The 6,000-nt window shown below is 46.4% G+C and overlaps 4 non-coding genes across 4 annotated transcripts; all 4 read left to right on the top strand.

Annotated features, from left to right (window-relative positions):
* The first annotated feature begins 327 nt into the window (after nucleotides 1-327).
* Nucleotides 328-400, top strand: trnav-uac (transfer RNA valine (anticodon UAC)). The gene has a single exon. It is a non-coding gene; the product is annotated as a tRNA-Val (tRNA).
* Nucleotides 401-2,031: 1,631 nt separating this feature from the next.
* Nucleotides 2,032-2,113, top strand: trnal-uag (transfer RNA leucine (anticodon UAG)). The gene has a single exon. It is a non-coding gene; the product is annotated as a tRNA-Leu (tRNA).
* A 1,125-nt stretch (nucleotides 2,114-3,238) lies between these two features.
* On the top strand, nucleotides 3,239-3,311 carry trnav-uac (transfer RNA valine (anticodon UAC)). The gene has a single exon. It is a non-coding gene; the product is annotated as a tRNA-Val (tRNA).
* Nucleotides 3,312-4,942: 1,631 nt separating this feature from the next.
* Nucleotides 4,943-5,024, top strand: trnal-uag (transfer RNA leucine (anticodon UAG)). The gene has a single exon. It is a non-coding gene; the product is annotated as a tRNA-Leu (tRNA).
* Nucleotides 5,025-6,000: the final 976 nt, after the last annotated feature.

Raw genomic sequence — 6,000 nt, 5'->3', positions numbered from 1 at the left:
AGTAAGGAAGTCGTTCGTTTCTGCAGTGTTTCACAATGCTATTTGTCCCGTGCGCAGTCGAACAGACTAAATGATACTGCCACAGACTGCGACGGCAAGCTCCGCTAAAAAGTAATCCTTTACAGCCGGTGTAAGCAACACAACGTTATTGCGGTACACCGCATGGAAACAGATACTTCGGTGTATCTCGTCCATGCTCACCACATAGCCATGATTAAACAAGTCCCATTAAACAAGGAGCTATTGGAAACAGAAAGGTGAAATGTAAAATGACTTCAACGTTCAGTGCTGGATGACACTGAAGCTCCGCAGAGGCGTCTGCGGCTTGTTTCTGTAGTGTAGTGGTCATCACGTTCGCCTTACGCGCGAAAGGTCCCCAGTTCGAAACTGGGCAGAAACGGCTTTATTCTTCAACTGGAGAATTTAACATGGACAAGAACGGAGCCTTCTTGCTTGCTTTCCCATCTGCAAACTGCCTTCGAATTTGCTTGAACAAATCTGCTCTCGGAGTGCAATGTAATGCAACTCCATTTAATTACTGTGCAAAGTATTGTAAATTTTTCTCTAACTTGGTTGTGATCATATGCCATTCTGTTTGAGAGTGTAGTTACCGCCTTCTGGTCCTTCCACGAAAAGCAGTACCGCATTGGCATTCCTTGCGCAGGCGGCCCGTTTCCAAGACAGGGAAGAAGCTGATATGCTGGTGTCACAGCGCACCACGGATTCCTAAACTAATCGGTCTGTCAAATGTACCCCCAAAGTCGTCTATGAAAGACATCATTTGGAAGCTGTCTGTCGTTATTCAACGTGGCAAGAGTTGTCACCAGAAGTCCTGAATCATGTTTTGGAGCAGTTCGCACGTTAGTGGCTCATTCAATCAGCAACAGCAATGAAAGAAATGACACTCTCAGGGGAACCTCTGCACCTGTGCTTTCATAGCGTCGCTAGTATTAAGGTGCGCCCTGAGATGTAAGCCACGTTGGAACTGAATCGGAGGAATCGACAGCGAGGCTACAGAATGACATCGCATCCATTTGGTTTTCTTTAAATCACTGACGAGCAGGAAAATGTAAACGGGGAGGGCGAGTGGGGAAGTGAGGCAGTTGCAGCTCTGGTGAAATTCCTTCTTTGTGATTCACTCAGCAACCAGAGACGTGTGAATGTGACTCAGACGTGAGAGCTCTTCACATCGAGAACAAAAAGCACTCAAGGGCAGTTAGCACCTCTTCCGGAGTGGGGGTGGGGTGAGCTAATTACCTTTTGTCTTCTGTTACTATGTTCAGAAACTGTCTTTTAGATTGATGTGAACAGAAACTGCCTTTCTAATAAGCACCGTGGAGTTTAGCAAAATTTATTGAGTCGCTTCTCGTCGACTCAGTTGGTATCCATGTGGCTCATATCCAGGTGTGAACATCTCTGCAGCGAATTTCACGGTTAAGGCAAAAAGGCAAGGAAAGTGGCACCTCGAACCGGCTCCGAGGTCAGAGCATCCTCACAATGTGATCTGTCGTTCTCGGATTGTAATGCTATCTCCGGTTTTAGGGTGGAGAACATTCTTTGGGACTCTTATTCTGCAAAACAGACACAGTGACTGAAACGATGCTGCGCGGGTATGATGTGGAACACGGCCTGCTCAGCTTTGTGCATTTTCCCTGTGTGTTTCATGTTCCGTGTAAACGTGAAAGCTGTCCTGTTTCGATCAAAGGGTGAAATCATTTAGCAAAGCAAGAATCGAAATTGCAGTAATGTCAAGCAGCTGATGGTAATTTGACCAAATCATAACCGATCGTATGTTCTCCCGCACTCACAGGTACATTTGGAGCTGAAAAGAGTCTGAGAAGATAGACTCAGCTTATTTATCTGGATTGATGGGCTATCATTATCTGCTGCGAAATTGATATTGTAGACGGGCACATCCCAGCAGTTGTGCGTGTCGGAGAGGGATCATCGAACCCTTTTCACGTGACTTTGCATCTGTTGTTATGCAGCATCTCAATTGGAAGTGCAAGAAAATGTGGGCCGCGGGTGGGTGGTAGTGTGGCCGAGCGGTCTAAGGCGCTGGATTTAGGCTCCAGTCTCGACAGAGGCGTGGGTTCGAATCCCACCGCTGCCAGTTCTGCTGATCGTTTCCAACGACGCAGCTGGTTAAGATCCTGTTTCGACTCCTGCTGCATTTCTGTTTAAAACCGAAGAAAGATGTGTGTGCTTCCCGGGCAGTTAACTGTGGTGTGGGAAAGTGCCGACTTTTCCGGTGTCTGTGCTGTCATGATCGTGCTCGCCTCCCGCGTGGAAAATCGCAAACAGCTCTGCTGTCCCAGACAAGTTGTGCGTTTACTGGAACCGAATGGAGGCTGTTATTTCATTGCTGTTGTGAAACAAAGTCCTGCGGTGCCTCGACTCGTCGTTATTTTGTTTTCTGCCAATGGGAAAATCGTTCCAATGAATTGCGATGTCACATGTTATTGAATTTCTCCCATTTCCTTCATTTCCGTCCTGGAGACACCGGAAGGGAAAGGTAATGTAATCGAGACTGTGATTGGTGAAATTCACTTTTTACAGCCCATTCTTATTGTGTTCTTTCTTTCTCTCTTTTCAGCATTGTCTGGGAAGTGGTGGTGCACTCAGGCTCCAGTATGTTTGAAAGAGCAGTTTGGAATTGCCCTGTTGTTAGTTGTGAGATTACTTTATGGTTCATGCCCCCGGCCTGTCTCGCATTTAGCATTCATGCTCGCTGTGTCTGAAAACGCATTTGGTTTGCCAGTTTTGTTTGTGTTCCATGTTAAATGCCTTCTGATTTGCGATTCGCTCAATACATTACGAATTAACAGGGTTTCTGAGGTAACCTCCTGCTGCAAAAATCCTCAACTTAGAATCTGGGAAAATTTCCCGCAATATGGTCTGTCGGAGCAAAAGTAAGGAAGTCGTTCGTTTCTGCAGTGTTTCACAATGCTATTTGTCCCGTGCGCAGTCGAACAGACTAAATGATACTGCCACAGACTGCGACGGCAAGCTCCGCTAAAAAGTAATCCTTTACAGCTGGTGTAAGCAACACAACATTATTGCCGTACACCGCGTGGAAACAGATACTTCGGTGTATCTCGTCCATGCTCACCACATAGCCATGATTAAACAAGTCCCATTAAACAAGGAGCTATTGGAAACAGAAAGGTGAAATGTAAAATGACTTCAACGTTCAGTGCTGGATGACACTGAAGCTCCGCAGAGGCGTCTGCGGCTTGTTTCTGTAGTGTAGTGGTCATCACGTTCGCCTTACGCGCGAAAGGTCCCCAGTTCGAAACTGGGCAGAAACGGCTTTATTCTTCAACTGGAGAATTTAACATGGACAAGAACGGAGCCTTCTTGCTTGCTTTCCCATCTGCAAACTGCCTTCGAATTTGCTTGAACAAATCTGCTCTCGGAGTGCAATGTAATGCAACTCCATTTAATTACTGTGCAAAGTATTGTAAATTTTTCTCTAACTTGGTTGTGATCATATGCCATTCTGTTTGAGAGTGTAGTTACCGCCTTCTGGTCCTTCCACGAAAAGCAGTACCGCATTGGCATTCCTTGCGCAGGCGGCCCGTTTCCAAGACAGGGAAGAAGCTGATGTGCTGGTGTCACAGCGCACCACGGATTCCTAAACTAATCGGTCTGTCAAATGTACCCCCAAAGTCGTCTATGAAAGACATCATTTGGAAGCTGTCTGTCGTTATTCAACGTGGCAAGAGTTGTCACCAGAAGTCCTGAATCATGTTTTGGAGCAGTTCGCACGTTAGTGGCTCATTCAATCAGCAACAGCAATGAAAGAAATGACACTCTCAGGGGAACCTCTGCACCTGTGCTTTCATAGCGTCGCTAGTATTAAGGTGCGCCCTGAGATGTAAGCCACGTTGGAACTGAATCGGAGGAATCGACAGCGAGGCTACAGAATGACATCGCATCCATTTGGTTTTCTTTAAATCACTGACGAGCAGGAAAATGTAAACGGGGAGGGCGAGTGGGGAAGTGAGGCAGTTGCAGCTCTGGCGAAATTCCTTCTTTGTGATTCACTCAGCAACCAGAGACGTGTGAATGTGACTCAGACGTGAGAGCTCTTCACATCGAGAACAAAAAGCACTCAAGGGCAGTTAGCACCTCTTCCGGAGTGGGGGTGGGGTGAGCTAATTACCTTTTGTCTTCTGTTACTATGTTCAGAAACTGTCTTTTAGATTGATGTGAACAGAAACTGCCTTTCTAATAAGCACCGTGGAGTTTAGCAAAATTTATTGAGTCGCTTCTCGTCGACTCAGTTGGTATCCATGTGGCTCATATCCAGGTGTGAACATCTCTGCAGCGAATTTCACGGTTAAGGCAAAAAGGCAAGGAAAGTGGCACCTCGAACCGGCTCCGAGGTCAGAGCATCCTCACAATGTGATCTGTCGTTCTCGGATTGTAATGCTATCTCCGGTTTTAGGGTGGAGAACATTCTTTGGGACTCTTATTCTGCAAAACAGACACAGTGACTGAAACGATGCTGCGCGGGTATGATGTGGAACACGGCCTGCTCAGCTTTGTGCATTTTCCCTGTGTGTTTCATGTTCCGTGTAAACGTGAAAGCTGTCCTGTTTCGATCAAAGGGTGAAATCATTTAGCAAAGCAAGAATCGAAATTGCAGTAATGTCAAGCAGCTGATGGTAATTTGACCAAATCATAACCGATCGTATGTTCTCCCGCACTCACAGGTACATTTGGAGCTGAAAAGAGTCTGAGAAGATAGACTCAGCTTATTTATCTGGATTGATGGGCTATCATTATCTGCTGCGAAATTGATATTGTAGACGGGCACATCCCAGCAACTGTGCGTGTCGGAGAGGGATCATCGAACCCTTTTCACGTGACTTTGCATCTGTTGTTATGCAGCATCTCAATTGGAAGTGCAAGAAAATGTGGCCCGCGGTTGGGTGGTAGTGTGGCCGAGCGGTCTAAGGCGCTGGATTTAGGCTCCAGTCTCGACAGAGGCGTGGGTTCGAATCCCACCGCTGCCAGTTCTGCTGATCGTTTTCAACGAGGCAGCTGGTTAAGATCCTGTTTCGACTCCTGCTGCATTTCTGTTTAAAACCGAAGAAAGATGTGTGTGCTTCCCGGGCAATTAACTGCGGTGTGGGAAAGTGCCGACTTTTCCGGTGTCTGTGCTGTCATGATCGTGCTCGCCTCCCGCGCGGAAAATCGCAAACAGCTCTGCTGTCCCAGACAAGTTGTGCGTTTACTGGAACCGAATGGAGGCTGTTATTTCATTGCTGCTGTGAAACAAAGTCCTGCGGTGCCTCGACTCGTCGTTATTTTGTTTTCTGCCAATGGGAAAATCGTTCCAATGAATTGCGATGTCACATGTTATTGAATTTCTCCCATTTCCTTCATTTCCGTCCTGGAGACACCGGAAGGGAAAGGTAATGTAATCGAGACTGTGATTGGTGAAATTCACTTTTTACAGCCCATTCTTATTGTGTTCTTTCTTTCTCTCTTTTCAGCATTGTCTGGGAAGTGGTGGTGCACTCAGGCTCCAGTATGTTTGAAAGAGCAGTTTGGAATTGCCCTGTTGTTAGTTGTGAGATTACTTTATGGTTCATGCCCCCGGCCTGTCTCGCATTTAGCATTCATGCTCGCTGTGTCTGAAAACGCATTTGGTTTGCCAGTTTTGTTTGTGTTCCATGTTAAATGCCTTCTGATTTGCGATTCGCTCAATATATTACGAATTAACAGGGTTTCTGAGGTAACCTCCTGCTGCAAAAATCCTCAACTTAGAATCTGGGAAAATTTCCCGCAATATGGTCTGTCGGAGCAAAAGTAAGGAAGTCGTTCGTTTCTGCAGTGTTTCACAATGCTATTTGTCCCGTGCGCAGTCGAACAGACTAAATGATACTGCCACAGACTGCGACGGCAAGCTCCGCTAAAAAGTAATCCTTTACAGCTGGTGTAAGCAACACAACATTATTGCCGTACACCGCGTGGAAACAGATACTT

Source organism: Chiloscyllium plagiosum, unplaced genomic scaffold (assembly GCF_037043375.1).
Source record: "Chiloscyllium plagiosum isolate Xiang-an unplaced genomic scaffold, Cpla_swu_hap1 HiC_scaffold_18, whole genome shotgun sequence".
Lineage (NCBI taxonomy): Eukaryota > Metazoa > Chordata > Chondrichthyes > Orectolobiformes > Hemiscylliidae > Chiloscyllium > Chiloscyllium plagiosum.
Note: the sequence above shows the minus strand (reverse complement) of the source record. Positions and strands in the feature narration are given on the sequence as shown.